Raw genomic sequence first — 18,170 nt, 5'->3', positions numbered from 1 at the left:
ATAAAATTGATCTATCGATGACAAGGGGGTGAGGATTTTAAAGTAGGGTTTCGAAAAATGACTTGCGGGTTAACAAGTGCCTAAAAAGAACTTGCCATATAATTCCACGAGTGAATGTTGCACTAGCACTATTTTTTCTGCTGTGAGAGAACAGCCTAGTGTCAACCGATATTATAGATAATGTGGAGACACATAGCCGATGACATTAAATTGATGCACGTATCGAGTTATATTTTTGGCCGTAACGTTTAGCGTTAGCCTGATCGTTTCTTTAAGCGAGAGAATACGAATGCCAGCAGGACAAAAACATGTACGGAAACGGGTTCGAGACTATCCTGGTTAGAATACGCGTGCACTTCACCTACAATTCAACTATACAGGCAGACGTAGGTAGGAAATGGATCCTTTCAGCGAACGAACATTCTAACAAGAGCCGGCCATGGAGTTCAGAGTCAACAGTGTTCGGACACTCTTGTACTCGGACTGCGTCAGGTTTCTGATTGGCAGGGCCCCACGCGCTTCTTCTTTTATCCGAGCATCAGCGGACAGAATATTTGATTTGCAGAACAGACGAGTGGCTTTCATTTTTGGCATGAAAATTACTTTTCCCCAGAGCAGTAAAAACTAAGAAGGGTTGCGTGCATGATATCACAAAGATCCTGAATATGCTTTAAAAAGAAATGTACTCATTTCAAACGCATTGAGAAAATGACCAATTTGACATAAAATTCTGGTACTAGATTTGAGATTTTCCTTTATTCATTTAGCTCTTTGCTTCATTTATTAATAATTTTTGGGATTTTCTTTTTCCCTTTCTTTTCCCTTTTTTTTATGATGATCATCATCATGAGACATATCCAAAACCGGCAACACACAAACCCCTTTGTATTCCATCATTCAATCATGGCTCTCTCCCTCCCTCTCTCTCTCTCTCTCTCTCTCTCTCTCTCTCTCTCTCTCTCTCTCTCTCTCTCTCTCTCTCTCTCGCTCTCTCGTTTCATCCGGTACCCATATACTGATGCTCTTTTCATTCCCGTTAGATTTTCGAGAAATAAGTTGTTAGCTTGTCCTTGTCAAAAAAGTACACAGATATCTCCCTCTCGGGCACACTAAAGGGGTTTTGGCCTCTTGGGTTTAATTTTGTATATTGTTTATTTCATCTTCACTCTGCTACCATTGTTGCGGTGTGTTTTTCACTAAAGTGTTCTAGGAAGCGCATAGTAGAAGTCTGATATCTTTCTCCCAAAGAGATCACAAAGAAAGAATCAACATCCGAGCTTGTCAACATATCTAGTTGAACCCACGTTCACTCAAAAACTTAAACTAAAAGTTATGGATCAACTAGGATATATTAACTGCTCAACACTATACCAATTCTTCAATGTGGAATTTCTCTAACACAACTCACATATGCATCATAATAATCTCCTCTCACGTATGAGCTCAATGTTAAGTCCACTCACCATTAATACAAGTATCATTCTTTATCAAGATATCTCAACTTGAATCTCCAACACTCATCTTCATCCCTGGTCTATCTCTTCTGACCGAACGATGAAGGTCGCCATCGGGACCGCGTTGCTACACCACAACACCCACTTGCCCGGAACACCTGAATCATTCCTTGAAATATTCACCAAACACTGGAATAGATTGGGAGACCCACCAATTTACCATCGATTCCGATACCATTTGTTGATAATGCGTAGCAAAAACCTGATACCTTTGCCTAAGGAAATTGCCAAAAAAGAGCCCAAAGTTTTCTTGAAAAATCATCTATGAAAGGAACAAAATAAAGAGATACACCAAATGATTTGTCTTCATAGGGCTGCAATCATCATAATGCACTAAATCAAGTATACCTGACTTTTTCGAAGAAGGCGAGGTTTTGAATGTAACTTTATTATGTTTTTCTGCTAAACAGTGAGTACACTTCTTCAGTTCTGAACTTTTCATTCCTAAAAGAAGCTTCTTCTTAGCCAATATTGACAAATCCTTCTCACTAATGTGACTGAGCCTCTTGTGCCATAATTCAACTGTCTCTTCACCGTCTATTGTATTAATTTTGTCCGTGGACAACTTTGCCTTCATAATGTACAATGAATAACATTTCTTACCTCTAGCCACAACCATAAAACCTTTAGTGAGCTTCCATCGACTATCACTCAAGGTGTTACAATACCCCTCATCATCCAGCTTACCTATGGAAATCAATTTCAAACGAATATCTGGTATATGCTTAACATTATTCAATACTAACCTCGTGCCATTGTTGGTCTTTAGGCACATATCACCAATGCCTACAACTTCAGCCTGCCCATTGTTTCCCATCTTCACAAATTCAAAGTCACCTAACCTATAAAATGTAAAGAAATCCTTATGAGATGTAACATGAATAAATGCATCATCAAAGACAATGAGAAAGTTTTCTGCAAGTGCAGCAACACGATTGTCATCGTTGTCATTATCACTTTTCTTCTCTTTACTTTTCTCTTTCTGTTTCTCTCTTTTCAACTTATGGCAATACCTCTAGATATGTCCCTTTTGATGGCAATAATGGTACTCGACATTTGCAAATTTATTGGATTTGACTTTACATTTATCTCGGCTCTCATCTCTATTTCTCGGACCTCGAGTCTCACTTCTTCCCCTTTTCTCAACAACCAAGGCATCATAATGTGAAGAGGATCCCTGTGTTTTCTTTTTCATCTCTTCATTCAGAACACTACTCTTGGCCAAATCCATGGTAATCATACCATCAAAGGTTGAATTAGACAAAGACGTTCGAAACGACTACCACGAGTCTGGCAAAGTACCAAGCAACCATAATGCTTGTATCTCATCATTGAATTTGATTCCCATCCTGGCCAACTGATTTATAATTCTTTGAAAAGAATTTAAATGATAAGTCCAACAAGTACCATCTTGATATTTCAAAACCATCGTATGTTTTATCACAAATAACTTGTTAGTTTCAGTCTTTCGAGCAAACAATTATTCAAGCTTATTGTAGAAACTGCGTGCATGTGTTTCATTAATGATATGGTTCAAAACATTATCACCCACTTACTGCCTAAAATAACCATACACTTGACGATGAATATAGACCATTCAGCATAAGTTTTATTCTCCGATTTCTCTTTAGTAAACACAGGCAAATAATAATCCTTTACATACAACAGGTCTTCCATTTTCCCTTTACAAATATGATAATTCAAACCATTCAATGTAACTATTCTACTCGTACTCGTTTCCATCGTTTAACACAAGGCAAAAAGTCAAGCAAGAACCAATGCTCTGATACCAATTTGTTGGGAGTGCTCTAGCAGAAACCCAATACCTTTCACCTGGGGAGATCGCCAAGAAGGAGTCTACATCCGAGCCTATCAACATATCCAGTTGGACCCACCTTCACTTAAAAGCTTGAACCAATGAGTTATGGGCCAAGTTGGATGTATTAACTGCTCCACACCATACCAATTCTCCGATGTGGGATTTTTCTAACATAACTCACACATGCATATCAATAATTTATACATATCGGCAGTGGCTGGTACACCCACCATGGCAAGTGATGTATTCTCTTTTTCCTTTTCCGTTATCATTATTGTTTCTTCGTTACATGTTTATCTGAAAATAGCTCGACTGAATTATCATTTCCTAACTTTCGTTTTGCTATTATCTTCTTATTTTCATTCCAATGGCTGTTCATAAATCTATTTTGATTGCACGTAGGATTTCCATCAGAGACAAGTCATAGTACCTGAAGGGACCAGAAAGGAAATAATGATGATAAGGTACTCTCTCTTTCCTCAGTTTTTGAGGAAAGAGAGAGCTTTCGTGGCGTTAGAAAGAAGAAGAAGAGCAGATTGGTGATTACTAAACACTCTTTGCTCTTGATGAAAAAAACAAAGCTCTCCTAAACACACCTCGAAATGAAAAAATGTGATGAGAAGCCAAGCCATGATGCTTTTTCTTGACAATTCATGCTATAGATATCAAATGATAGAAAATTGTCCGATTCACATGGTTTCGCCCTCCTTGTTTCATAATTATTGTAAGCCTAATCAAGCTTCGTGATTATACTATGTGTATTGATTGCTTCCGGCGAGAAGGCGAGAAACTCCATTCCCTCTACTCATATGCATATGGGCGATCATCACTGGGCATTACGCTGATGAGACGGGGTACTTGCATGACCTTACTTGATACGAAAATTGTCCCCGGAAGTCATGAACAAGGCTTGCGAGCTTCACAAGGGTGGCAGTTTCGACAAATACAACCTTTTCAATAACAATTGTGGGCATTTTGCCATGTTTTGCTGGAATGGCATTTGGGAAAGTACACAGATAGCATGAATCAGTGCTTGTGATGGGAAGATTAAGAAAGTCAAATCATGGTCACTAAATGTGACACCCCTGGATTAACTCAAGGAGGTATTATTTGCTTTAGCCCGTCTTATGCCGAGCCTCATGATTTTGTCCTTTAGGTACACTGCATCTTCCCAGAAGGGCACCCATCCTAGATGTGCTCCTACCTGAGCATGCTTAACTTTGGAGTCTATTACATCAAAAGGCGTATCCATGAATTAATTCTAGTTTTCACACACACATATATATATATATATCTCAGAATCGCTATCCCCATGTTCGGTGCACTATTTGGTTTATTTCGGCCCCCTTCACCATCCTAAAAGTCCGTTAGGCATGGGCTGGTCAGTCCAACATTGGCCGACAAGCAAATCCATTGGCTGAGTTAGTTCAGAGTCTTCAAGGACAAGTTCTTGGCGGCCTAGATAATCTAATGGACTCGTACACATGGCACTGACTGACTCATGACCAAGTGAGAAAGCGCAGGACACTCGACGGACGCGAAAGTGCGACAACAATTCCCATCAAATCCGTACACATGAAAACTTATTGCCTCTATAGCTCAACTACCTTCCCTTTTGCAATAACTACCTTCTTTGCTCTACCAAGTCACAAACTCTACGTATCCCGTTGATATTATCGCGCTAAAGTGCAAAGCAATTATTGACAAAGAGTGTTAAAGAAATGCCACCCCGGATACATAGTGAGAAAAGGAGTACAATGTTTCTCCAAGAAGCTTGTAGAATGGCCGGTCCGTTAGATAATTAAGCTCTTTACTTATAAAAAAGGAAATACCTCATTGTAATTACCATAATTACCGTGCTGTCCACCATCAGTAGAAGAAGCAATTTTTATGATTCCAGTTGAGGTTTTTCTGATGTGAAATTGTCTCCTACAAAGCCCAACACTTGAACTTGATTTGCATGTCTACGATGACATGGTGAAGTGATAAGTTTGGGTAAAACCAGCCTCGTTTGATGACTTGGGCCCTAAGAACTTTGGGGAAGCCCGATCTAAATTTTTCGTACTAATCTTATAAAACCAGTCATCAAAGCAGGACAAAGCCCATGCGCACTGTGGAAATTGCAAGACCCGTGATGCATGACAAGCATTTTTCATTTCCAGAGCAGAAGCGAAACGGGTAAAAATTAATCTCGCAAAATATCTTGAAACCTCAAGGAATAGAAAATCCGGCTGAAATATGAATGGATTGAAATGATATTGATTCAAAAGTGAATTACAACCGAAGAGAACGCACTTATTTATAGGGTGCAACTATCTCTCATGCTAATGCAGATTAATCCGAAACCTTTCTTGACAAAAAAGAAGAAGAGGAATCTATTATTTTTTTAAAAATGACTTGGCATGTTTTTGTCGTGTGACAGCCATGTCAGCACCGTTTGTCTTCCGCTGTTCACATAAGCTGTCACGTGGAGACTTTTAACGGTGCTCATTTACGGAACCATGACGGAAGGTACATGTGTCGTACAAGTACAAGTTTGAGGTTTTTGATGATACAAAAAAAATTAGCATATTGATATCACAATAAACACAATTTAATGGTGATATTAACTTATATAATATCATCCAGAGATTCCTATACTGCTTCTCCCTCTCCTTTTGACAAAGGGTCGCACTGCATTAAATGAGAAATGCACACAAGCATGGTTGATAAAACTCATAAAAATGTCGTTGAATTAATAATCTACACTCAAATGGGAGAAGAGGTGTGGGGGAGAATAAGTAATTTTGGCTGTCTTTCGTTGTCTTTTACTATAAGAAGAAAGGGACAGGTGGAGGATTTCTGGAGGCTCGGGAGAGAATTATGACTTGTACTCTTAACAAGTATTGGTGTACGTAACGACGACATGTATAGTTTAAACCCTCGTTGCAGAGTTCAAATCAGATATCTTCTGCATGAATCAGTTTCGTTTTCCTCAATCTTCTTTTTTCATTGCCTCTTCCGGTTTCCTTTGTTAGAGTTGATTTGTTGCGCAACTTGCACTTAGATGTGTGGATGCTACCTTTTATTTGGCTAGATTCGTGGTTCGATTCCTAAGCCGAAAGCACAGAAATGGCCTTACTATTAGATCAATGTCATGGTGGGCCGGATGAATGACACTAACTAATCTAATGCACGTCGAATATATTGAGAGGTCCGAGTAATCTTTATAATATAAAAGATGATCATCCGTTAATTGCGAAATAATAAATCAATCAAGGGTATTCACATGTTTCTTCGACGTTACTCACGCCCTCATACTCTTATCCATGTTCATTCCCAACCAGCTCTTTCCTTTTCCTCTCTTCCCATCACTCCATATTCCTCCTCCTCCTCCATTGCCATTATCGCTGCCGCCATCAACCTTTTGAGACATGCAAGGGCTCAGCTTCTGGCACACCCGCCTCAGCAGGAGTCGTGCAGGTGATTAGCTTCCAAAGGACTTCCTTTCTTCTTTTTTTCGTTCTTGTTCAACTTCAACAAAAGAAAAGAAAGTCTCCAACTATGTAGCTGGGAATTTCAGACCTCCTGTTAGAGTAATTAAATATTAAACCACACATTTATCTAATAGCTTAAACTTTTAAAATAATTGACTGTGGTTCTACAAAATCTCACATGATATCAAAACTGGAGGTCCTAAGCTCGAATCTTTCCGGGCCCTAATTGCCTCTCCAATTAAATATGTCAATACTTAGTACTAGGCAAAAAAAACTAGACTAAGCATGAGGGAGAGTATTAGAGTAATTAAATATTAAATTACGTCTTCATCTAAAAGCTTAGTCTGGTCTTTCGCCTTATCATGGGTCATGCACCCACTGTCTCGTACTATGCATATAGTCGCCTTATCGTTGAGCTCAAAACTAGTGATAGTAGCATTGGCACAAGAACTGGCCGGTGTTGTAGACAGGCGTGCAGACCACATAGGCGAAGAAGCCGCCGTGGTTGCTCTTACATTTCGCCACACAAGCCTGGCTGGTACACTTCTGGTATTCTGTGAACTTGCTGCATAACATCTTTGCTTCTGCATGAGGCCACACATACATGGCTGAAAGAACGAGGGCCGCGATGAAGAATTGTGCGAACGAAAGCTTGGTCATCTTAGCAAAGTGAGTGTCGGGTCACTACAAAAAAACATCTTTTTTCCGACGAAATTTCCAATGAAAAATTTGAAAAAATTCGTTGGAAAACGATTTTCCCACGAATTTTCCAACGAAAAAAAATTCGTTGGTAATTCGTCGTCGCAAATTTTTCCAACGAAAAATTTCAATTTTCGTTGGAAATTTGCGACGAAATTTTTTTCGTTGGAAAATTCATTGGAAAATTCATGGCTAAATCCGTTGGAAAAACTACAATTTTTTTTTTTTGGGTCGAAAAATTGTGGCAAAATTAGTTGGTAATTATTTGTTGCAAAATTCGTCATGACAAAAATCGTGCGGGCGAGGGCCAGCCTCGCCGCCGGCGAGGGCCAGCCTCGTCGCCGGCGACGGCCGAGCTCGCCATGGCCGGCGAGCTCGAGCTCGAGCTCGAGCTCGTCCAGATCTGGGCGAGTTCTGGGTGACCTCGAGCTCGCCGACCATGGCGAGCTCGGCCCTCGCCATGGCCAGCGAGGGCCAGCCTCGTCGCCCTTCGAGCCGACCGACCGCCCCGACGACCTGGTCAAATGTTCGAGCCGTCATGACCGGGGATCGGGTGCCGGGCTGATTCATGAAATGGACAAGTTTGTGCATACACTAACTGGTTCACATTACTCACTTGCAAAGTATCTCTTTACACTGATACATAAGAAAATTCAAGAATTCTAGACATTCTTGCGTCCAAATCCATCCCAATTCTCAAGAGTCTTTTCCCTTTTCTTCTTTCAAAGATGCAGAGCGAAGAATCTCCGGCATTGATGATCGATTTCAACTACAGAGTGGGGCAAACCGGAAGATGGTGAAAATCATTTGATGGGGAGGACCTTGTTGACGATGTCTTGGCTGAGGACGGCGATCTGGGAGTCGAGGGCCTTGATGGTCTGCTCCTTCTGGTTCTCCAGGGTGGCCAGCGCTTACTGCAGCTTCGCGTCCACCTTGCGCCGCCCCTCCAGCAACTTCTGCTCCAACTCCGCCTGCGTCTCCTTCTTCATCTTGCTCAGCGTCGCCGATATCTCCGCCCGCGCCGCCCGCATCGCCGCCGCCGCCTGCTCCTCCAGCTACTTCACCTCCGCCGACGTGTCCTTCACGCTGCTCAGCTTCTCCCTGATCGCCGCGTCCCACTCGTCCATGAAGCGCCCCAGCGGGGAGAAGTAGATCTTGTCCAGCGCGAACATCAGCAGCAGGAACTCGCCCATGATGACGGGCAACGTCAGGTTGAAGTCGAACAGCGCCGCCTTCTCAATCTCCACCGCCAGCGCCGACAGCGGCGAGCCAGGAGGGCGGAGGACGCAGCGGCGGCGAGGAGGGGCAGGGATTTCATGGAGAGGGAGGCGAGGGGCTTCGGGAGCCTGAACTTGGGGACGGAGAGGGTGACTTGGGGTTGCTGCTTGGGCTTTGAGGCGAAGAGGGTAGGTGGGATGTGGGTCTTGCAGCAGGAGGAGGAGGCCACGATCATCTTGGCCATGGCTGCGATTCCGAGGACGGCGGCGGCGGCGAGACTTTCTCTCTCTAGCGACGGTTCTTTGCCGACTGCGTTTTGGAGAGAGAAAGAGAGAGGGAGAGATGTTGATAAAAGGGAAGAAGAAGAACCCGGTATTGTTCGGCATTTTTTAAATTCGTGGGAAAATTCATTGGAAATTTCCAACGAATTTTCCGACGAATTAAAAAAAAACCCGGTATTGTTCGGCATTTTTGAAATTCGTGGGAAAATTCGTTGGAAATTTCCAACGAATTTTCCGACGAATTTCAATTTTCAAGGCAATTATTTTAGTGTGTACAATTTTCGTTGGAAACCTCGTAGGAAATTTCCAACGAATTTTCCAACGATTCAAAAAAACCCGGTATTATGTGAAGTGGCTTGACTAAATTATCCTTTCTGATCTTCCGTTTTTTGGCCAAAGAACGGTAGTGTATCTGGTTGATAGATCATTCCAGCAATCATTGAATCTTACCCTTCTAGCTTCCTGCTCCATGTGTGAACATTTACACAGTAAGAGATGACTAACTTTGAATTCAGTACTCCTTCAACAGTTGTCCCCTTCTTTTCGTTTCAAGGGCTGTTCATATTTCTGATTTTGATCACACATGGATTTCCATGAGTGAGGCAAGTCACAAAACATCGAACAGTTCATGACCTTCTTGACAAGAAAATAACAATAATATTATTGTAAACCCTATTTTCTTGGTGACCGTAGAGAGAAACTCTATGTTTTTTTTGCCCCAGCTAAGCACTTGTGATTTAAGCGAGAGGCCATGGTGGTGGGTTGCTGTACTAGTCTCCCCTGAGGAATAGTCGAGGTACGCGCAAGCTGGCCCGGACACCTCGGTTACAAAAAAAAAAAAACTCTATTTTTTGAGTTGATGCGCAACCGATCAACCCAAAAAGAGTGAAACGCCACAAAAAAGAAAAAAGAAAAAAGAACAAACCCCTTAAATCTCAAAGTTGACCCTATATCTTATCTTAAGCCACAGACATCAATCTTGAAATTTTTTGGTGAGTATGACCTCCTCAATAATAACTGTGAGCACTTCACCTTGTTTTGCCATACCGGCGTTCGGGCCAGTGCACAAATGGCAATTTTTAGTGCTTGTAAGCAGAAGATCAAGGAAGTCAAAGAATGGGCCATGAAGTTTTTGCAGATGAATTAAGTTTAAGTGACCCAAAAATTCTACCAATCTATCGATATGTATTATACACTTATGATGAACTTGGACAGAATAGTGTTCTTTTATTGGTCCAGTGACAGAATTATGTATGTAAATACGAATTTATCTCATCAAATCCAAACCCCACCTCCTATTTTTTTTTCGAATTTAATTGATCTCTGATCAGCAACATATTCTTCAATCCGCTCCAAATAATCTAGCATCAAAATCGAGGCGAACATGACAGATTTGAATTTCAGACATCTAATTCTGACATGTTCCGGAAGGTAATCGTTGAAACATAATATTTTTGTTATATTTGTTCGTTGGTGCTCGTGCCTAAAGAGCGGTGGCTTTAGTTTTTGGAATTAGAAAAGAACTTCGCACGAGCGGCTCGCGTACGAGTCCATATATGTCTGCATAAGAGCACCACGTCAAGCGAATTTGACTCCTTTAGGAAGCTCATTTGATCATTTTCCGAAAAGAAAATTAGTTTTGACGAGACCCCGCTTATTTCCCGAAAAATAAATGATTTGGAAAATATTTTCCCTATAAATAATCTTTTGTATCATTTACAAAGATAAATAAACGAAAAAAAGTTTTCATTGTCCATAAAAATGTTCAAAGACAAATTGTTATCGGTAAATTTAAATATTTTTCATCCCCTAATTTTTCAAGTGTATTATTTCATGAAAAATGAGTGATTTGAAACACATTTTACTAAAAATGATAGCTTGTATTACTTACAAAAATAGATAAATATTTCATCGTCCACAAAAATAATTAGACATAAATTGTTATTGGTAATAAAAATACTTTTCATTGACTAATTATCAAGCGATACGAACCATTATTGGTAGAAAAATATTTACCAAGTCACTTATGAAACTAGCGGGCCTAAATGAGTTCGCGATTATGGGAGAAACTGGCCAAATTTGCCATTATCTTGGAACCAAAATAAAGAGTACACCAAAAGCCACAGGACGAGTATTTACTGACTTTGATGAACCAAATATAAGATTTGATTTTGGACTATTCTACCGGGAGAAGTATGTGGATTGTCATGAAGATTCAAAATTGATAGCACGACAAAGTATAATCAATTTTTAGGACTTCAATTTTTGAACAGTATTATGTCTAATTATTTTTTTTCTTCACTTGAAAACCATTCGCATGGAAATGATATTTTCGCAAAAACCTGAAACAAAGCATAAAATTTTGGAGTGCATTAAGCTATCCTTTTTGTCCATAAACTTTCTAGTAAGTGTGGGTCATGGAGACACATATTGCATTTCTATTGAATGAGCGAATCTACATTTTTTAGTAATGGCGTTTGTTTATTTTTTTTTTCTGTTATCTTGAAAGAATATTTCTTAATACAAAGGACATCATTCACTTAAGAAAACATGTCATGCAGCCAGTGAAAAATTCACATACATAAGATAGTAATAAATTGATAGTTGACATGATCTTGACGATGTACCCACTTTATTAATAAATGTACAAATAATAAGATCGCTCAATACAAGTGCCAAAATATTATTTTTAATCACAATTATAATAAATTCAAGCTCGTTGATTGGCCCCATTATTATTATTATTATTATTATTTTATTTTACTTTATCTCAAGGGAAAATTTCAATAAAGGACCCCAAGTGGGGTCAAATTCTCAAATAAGAACCCAAAGTGAACATTGTGTCAAATAAGGGCCTGAAGTGCCCAATCAATCTCAAATAAGAACCCGAAGTGCCCAAAAAGTCTTAAATAAGGACTGGGTCCCAGTAATAAAAATACCCGTGGCCGGCGAGAAGTTCTTGTTCGGCCTTGGAACAAGAACTTTTTCATTTTTTATTTTTCTTTTCTTTTTTTTCTTTTCCTTTTCCTTTTCTTTTTTTTTTCTTCTCTTCCTCCGCCGGCCATAGCCGGGGCCGGCGGAGGTCGCCGGCCTCAGGCGAGGCCGCCCTCGCCGGCGTTGGGCGAGGACCATCCTGGCTCGGTGCAGGCGAGGTCGCCCTCGCCGGCGTCCGGGAGGCCGCCTCGCCCGGGCCGGGCGAGGCCGGCCGCCGGTTGCGGGCGAGGTCGAGCCTCGCCGGCGGCCGGGGGGCCGAACCCTCGCCGGATCCGGCGAGGGCTCGGCCCGCCGGCGTCCGGGCGAGGGCTCGGCCCGACGGCGTCGGGCGAGGTCGCCTCGCCGGCATCGGGCGAGGTCGCCCTCGCCGGCATCGGGCGAGGTCGAGCCTCACCAGGATCCGGCGAGGCCTCGGCCTCGCTGCGTCGGGCGAGGCCGGCCTCACCGGGCGGGCGAGGTCGCCCTCGCCGGCGTGGGCGAGGCTCGACCTCGCCGCAACCGGGCGAGGCCGGCCTCGCCCGACGCCGGCGAGGGCGCCTCGCCCGACGCCGGCGAGGGCGGCCTCGCCTGAGGCCGGCGACCTCCGCCGGCCCCGGCTATGGCCGGCAGAGGAAGAGAAGAAAAAAAAAAGAAAAGGAAAAGGAAAAGAAAAAAACAGAAAAAAATAATAAAAAATGAAAAAAGTTACTGTTCCGTGCTGGAACAGTAACTTTTTCGCCGGCCGGCGGGTATTTTGGCCGGCCGGGGACCCAGTCTTTATTTGAGATTTTTCGGGCACTTCGGGTCTTTATTTGAGACTGATTGTGCACTTCAAATCTTTATTTAACACAATATTTATTTTGGGTCCTTATTTGATAATTTGACCCTACTTGGGGTCTTTAATTAAAATTTTCCCTTATCTCAATGAGACAAAGAAAAGATCCCCCCCTTTCTGTTTCTCTTCACGAGAGTGACAGGATGGGCCCCACGCGCACGTTCTTTGTCCGAGGATCCGTGGACAAACATTATCTTTTATATAGCTTTTGACATTGCTTCGCAATCAATCAATCAATCATGAGTGTTCGCGTGCGCAGTTGAAAGAGCAATGTCTCTTTCTGTCTACCATGCACATGTGGGGATGCCAACGACGAAAGACTTCCAATATTCATACAGGGCATACAACATGAAATTTGACCAAATATACAATATATTTTTAAATTTTTTAATTTATTTAATATAATTTCTGATTTTTATTTTAATATGCAAGATTATCCATGAAATTTTAAATCATTTAATATGATTTCTCAACTTTTAATATATGTTCAATTTAGTCCCCGAACTATATGAAAATGTTCGATATTGTTTCTGAACTTGAATTAATGAAATGATAACAATATTAAACTATATAAATTTTTAAACTGTTAGATAAATACGTCGTTTAATATTTAATTACTCTAATAAGTTCTCTCTCTCTCCCTCTGGGCCATTCTACGGTAACCTAAAAAAAAAACACTATACCAAGAAACAATAGCATAAACCTCAAACAACCTAACCACCAGTCAAAGCCTTCAAAAATGTTTAACGATATCAACACCTTCAAAAATGTTCTAGGCTGTGATAGGGACTTTTATTTTTTTGCTTTTCACCCGCAAAAGAAGACCGACCCGACCGAGCGGTGAGCAAAGTGCCTACTGTACGTTTAACGATATCAAAGCCTTCAAAAATGTTCTAGGCTGTGATAGGGACTTTTTTTTTTTTTTCGCTTTTCGCCCACGAAAGAAGACTGACCTTCACTCGCTTGGAGGGAATCAAAATGGCTCGCGAGATCGCCTACTCAGGCTCATGCCATTTAGGCATTGGCCTCTTTACGACGGTCTCATTTCTCATCGCTTAATTTTGTCGTCAGTATTGTTCCTCCTGTTCGTTGGTCCCCCGATCAAGGGTTTCGTTTATTTTTTTACTTTCTGTTCTCTTTTTGTCTCTCTTCTTCACTCCGCCACCATCACTGCAGAGTCTTCTTCACTGTAAGTGTGTGTGAACAGCATCCCCAATAACGATGCCTCACGTCTTTGATTCTCTTTATATCCCTAGTTTTTCATACGCTCGAACCGCTCACCATGACTCTCACACTTGGAGGCCCAATCATGGTCGGCTCAGACCTTTTGTCCGTCTTTCTCTCAATGATACGTCAATAAAACCCACTACCTAAAATTGAGGCATGGGCCAAGAAGCAAATCAATGGGCCTGGCTAGCCCATACACAAATCCCTTTCGGCCCATCCAATCTAGCAGACTCTTGGACACGACACGCACGCAGGATCTACTACCTTCCCTTCTGCAGCAAAACCGACTTTATTTGCCAAATTGAATTACGTAAGTTTAAAAGTCTATGTACCCTGTCCATAGTATCACACTAGTACAAAGGAATTATTGATAGTAAATTTAGCCATGGCCAATACAAATCAAGAAAAGGTATACGTTTTTCCCAAATAATATTAACCCAATGCCTCGTCCGAATGGTCCGGCAACATCCACAACACTAAGGACCTTGGACTTACTACAATGATTACCAGACCTCCCCCCCTAAGAATAGCGCAACTAAACATAACTGGCCAGGCTTGCTGAGTCACAACGATAGTGATACTGCATTACAAAATCTAAATCCTCAAACGGAAGGAGACAAGTAGTTTTCTGGATAAACAGCATTGCACATTTGCTACCAGTGGAGATGATGAATAAAGAATGAGTGACCGTGCCAAAGAAAGTATGCCCAGTAGGTTCAATTGCCTAGGCACCAGTTTTTTCTCTCTCAGCTACAACAGATTGTTTCCAACGTTTCCACGACTTCATTCATCGACGGCCAGCGTTTGGGTGAATACTAGAGACATAGGAACGCGGGTACGGCTACATCGAATGCATCCTAAAGATGATATCGCACTTCCAATCGCAAGTCCATGATTCTTGTCAATTTCCTTTTCGAAAGATGAGGCTTGACCCACTCCACCAAAATCTGCTAATGAATCGGACGATTTGCAATCATATGCTCGTATCCCCTTCAAAAGCTCAACCTGTACAACACCAAAAATTATACACATCACTCTTACAGATGATCTATTCAACCAGAATGGTGCGATAGTCTAACATGAGTCTGCTGAGCACACCTTTCGGCACTGCCAAGCTAAGTCCGAAGTGCAATGTTCTTGGCAATGATCACCTGAAGTCCCATCATATTACCTGTGGCTATATATGCGGATGTTGCATAGCCATAACTTCCGGTAACTTGTATCGTCACATGTGATTTGTCTCTGTTCAGACCCTTTCTTGCTATATACGATGGCCAACCATCACCTGAGATCGGCCACTGGCCATACCTGGAGAGGGCCAGGCGAGGCTGCCCTTGAAAGCCAAAGGTGAGGGGCTTCACTTGGGCGACCCTCGCCGGCCACAGGCAAGGCCAGCTCCCGCCAGATTTGGGCGAGGATCGCCTCGCCCACGGCTGCCGAGGACCTGGGTGAGTCGACCCTCGCCAGCGGCTGGCGAGGACTTGCAGGCCCTCACTTAGGACTTGATTTTGTGTAAAAATCGAATCTTTCTACTAACTCCGTCTAATTTGACTAACGGAAAATACTGATGTGGTTTTTTTAATATTTTATCTCTCCCACGTGATATTCTATGTGGCGTTAAGGTTAACTAAAGCACTAAAACAACATCATTTTGATCTGAATCCTAATATTCACACAAAATCTTACTTAAATTAGGTTAAAAATCCAAAATTTTCCTATTAAAAAGACAAACTCAAATAAAAAAAAAGCTAAAACTTAAAAGAAGAAGAAGAAGAGAAAACACAGAAAAAAAATACAGGCGGAGGGCCTCTCCTACCTGTATTTTCTTTTCTTTTCAAAAAACTTGTAGTGTTCTTAATTTTTAATCTAATTTAATCAAAATTTAGGTTAAAATTGTCTTTGGACAAAAAATGCTATTGACCGACTGGAATATTTAGCCGGCTAGCGAGGTAAGGCCTTTATTTGAAACTGTCATTGCCACTTTTGGCTTTTTTTGAAACAATATCCACCCCAGGCTCTTATTTGAGGAAATAATGACACTTCAAACCATTGTTTAGAATTTTCCCATTTTCGAAAGATAGTCACTTTCATAATGGGGTCTTTGATCTTTCCACTGTAAGGCTTTGCTCTCTAGACGTTTTATATTGTGAGGATTGATCCTTGAGGTTGCATGCTTTGCCTTATTATTACATGAAATGGGGCATGTAGGAGCAGAATTGAATACGGTTGTTGAACTAGACACGTAGTCAATGAGATCTATTGAAATACGAGTGTAAATTATGTTAGAAAAGTCTCGCATTAGAGAATTGATGTGATGTGAAGTAATGAATATGTCATAGTTAACTTATAATCTATTGACTTAACTTTTAAGTGAATGTGCTTTCAAGTGAATATATTGATGGACTTGGATTTGGGCTCCCTCTTAACAATCTTCCTAAGTAAAGGTTTCAAGTTTTGGCTACATGCTCCCAACAAATAAAATCAAAGCTGATGGTTGATTGATGATTACTCCCAATGTGTATTGGCATTTGGTGAACATCTCGGTTTTCGAGCAACATTCATAGTTCGGTTTGACTAAAGAGAACTGGTGTGAAGGTGGGCATTGTGATGTAGTAACGTGGTGCTGATGGTAACCTTCTTGGTTTAGTCCGGACAAAGAGACCAAAGATTCGAGTGGAGACATGCTGTAGTAGAAAAATACCTTAATCAACCGAGAGCAAATCTAATATTGAGATCACAAGTGATTGGGGATTGCTGGGATGCAAGTAGAAGTTATGTTAAAAAAAATCTCACATTTGAGAATTGGCATTCGGGCAAGCGCACAGACAGCATTGATCAGTACTTGCAAGTGAAAGATCAAGTAAGTCAAAAACTGGGCCACGAAGTTTCTGTTGACAAATTAAGTTCATGAGACTAAAAAATCATCGCATTCACATCACTTCACTTTAGTCGTATACCAGAAATAATCACATTGGTCCATTTTGGACTGGACTATAAAAGAAAAAAGAGATTATATTCCACAAGTGATCTCCCTTCCTCGACAATATTGTCATTTAGTTTGTCTTTCCTTTTTGGCCATCATTGTCGTTTACTTTCTTTAGTATATTCATTCTGATGGCAGGAAGCCGCAACAGCAGGGTTCCAATTATAAAAACATCGATATGTTGACCCATCCTTGTACCGCATTTGATGATGTTAGATTCGGTCTGTCTGAGTAGCGATAGAGACGGGCACACGCTAAAATGTATCTATATATTAACAGCTTATTTTTCAGGCTTTCCTTCCTGTCACTTGCGACAGTTCCATGGATGTCTTTCTCTGAACAAGTTGTTATATCGGGATCCAAAATTTTCCAGCGCACGTGGGGGATTTTAATTGGCAATTATGAGGAACTTTCGGAAGCAGATCATGACAATCTATATTCAATGATATTCGGGGTCCAAATCAGGATGTCTTTTGTAGTTATAAATTTTTATGTGGAGGTTCGAGGGTTTGGATTCCAAAATAATTTGAAGTAATTTCGTAAATCTTTTGTAAGTTGGATAACTATTTTATTTCAATGGCCAATTCAGACCGTCGCTTATTCAGGCAGCCTACAAGAGCAGCCAAGCAAGAACTTGGCCGGCAAGATTTAGGATTGGACGGAAACTATTTCGTGACAGAAAGGTCACGCCTTTTTTGTATCCAGCTTTGTAAACGCAGCTTGGCTCATTGCAAGGTTAAGGCGTCGGCCACAGACGCCCCGCGCGCGCAGACGCACGCAATCAGCATGGGCCTCAATTTGAACTTTAGGCATGGACGGGTCAGGGTCAGGGCAACGTGGGCCAACAAATGAAATCCATGGGCCAAGCTAGTTCACACACAAGTTCTTTGCGGCCCAGATAATCGAATGGACTCATAGACATGAAAACTCATGATCAACTGAGAAATGCAGTACACGCAACAGAAAGGGAAGTGCTAGAACAATTCCCAGCATATCCATGTACATGAAAATCGAAGCCTTACAGCACAACTACCTTCCCTTCTGCAATGACTAACTTTCTTTGCTCTGCCAAGTTACAAAATCTATGTACGCATTAATAGTATCGCACTGTATGCAAAGCAATTATTGGCTAAGTAGCACCGACA

General features: G+C 41.4%; 2 pseudogenes; both read right to left on the bottom strand.

Annotated features, from left to right (window-relative positions):
- LOC115690083 (probable serine/threonine-protein kinase PIX13) overlaps positions 1 to 18,170 on the bottom strand; it is an 83,177-nt pseudogene that overhangs the window by 39,267 nt on the left and 25,740 nt on the right.
- On the bottom strand, positions 8,091 to 9,087 carry LOC115690081 (ATP synthase subunit b', chloroplastic-like; annotated as a pseudogene).

This window comes from Syzygium oleosum, unplaced genomic scaffold (genome assembly GCF_021117445.2).
Source record: "Syzygium oleosum isolate NSW1041296 unplaced genomic scaffold, Sole_v2.1 Sole_v2.06, whole genome shotgun sequence".
NCBI classification, from domain to species: domain Eukaryota; kingdom Viridiplantae; phylum Streptophyta; class Magnoliopsida; order Myrtales; family Myrtaceae; genus Syzygium; species Syzygium oleosum.
Note: the sequence above shows the minus strand (reverse complement) of the source record. Positions and strands in the feature narration are given on the sequence as shown.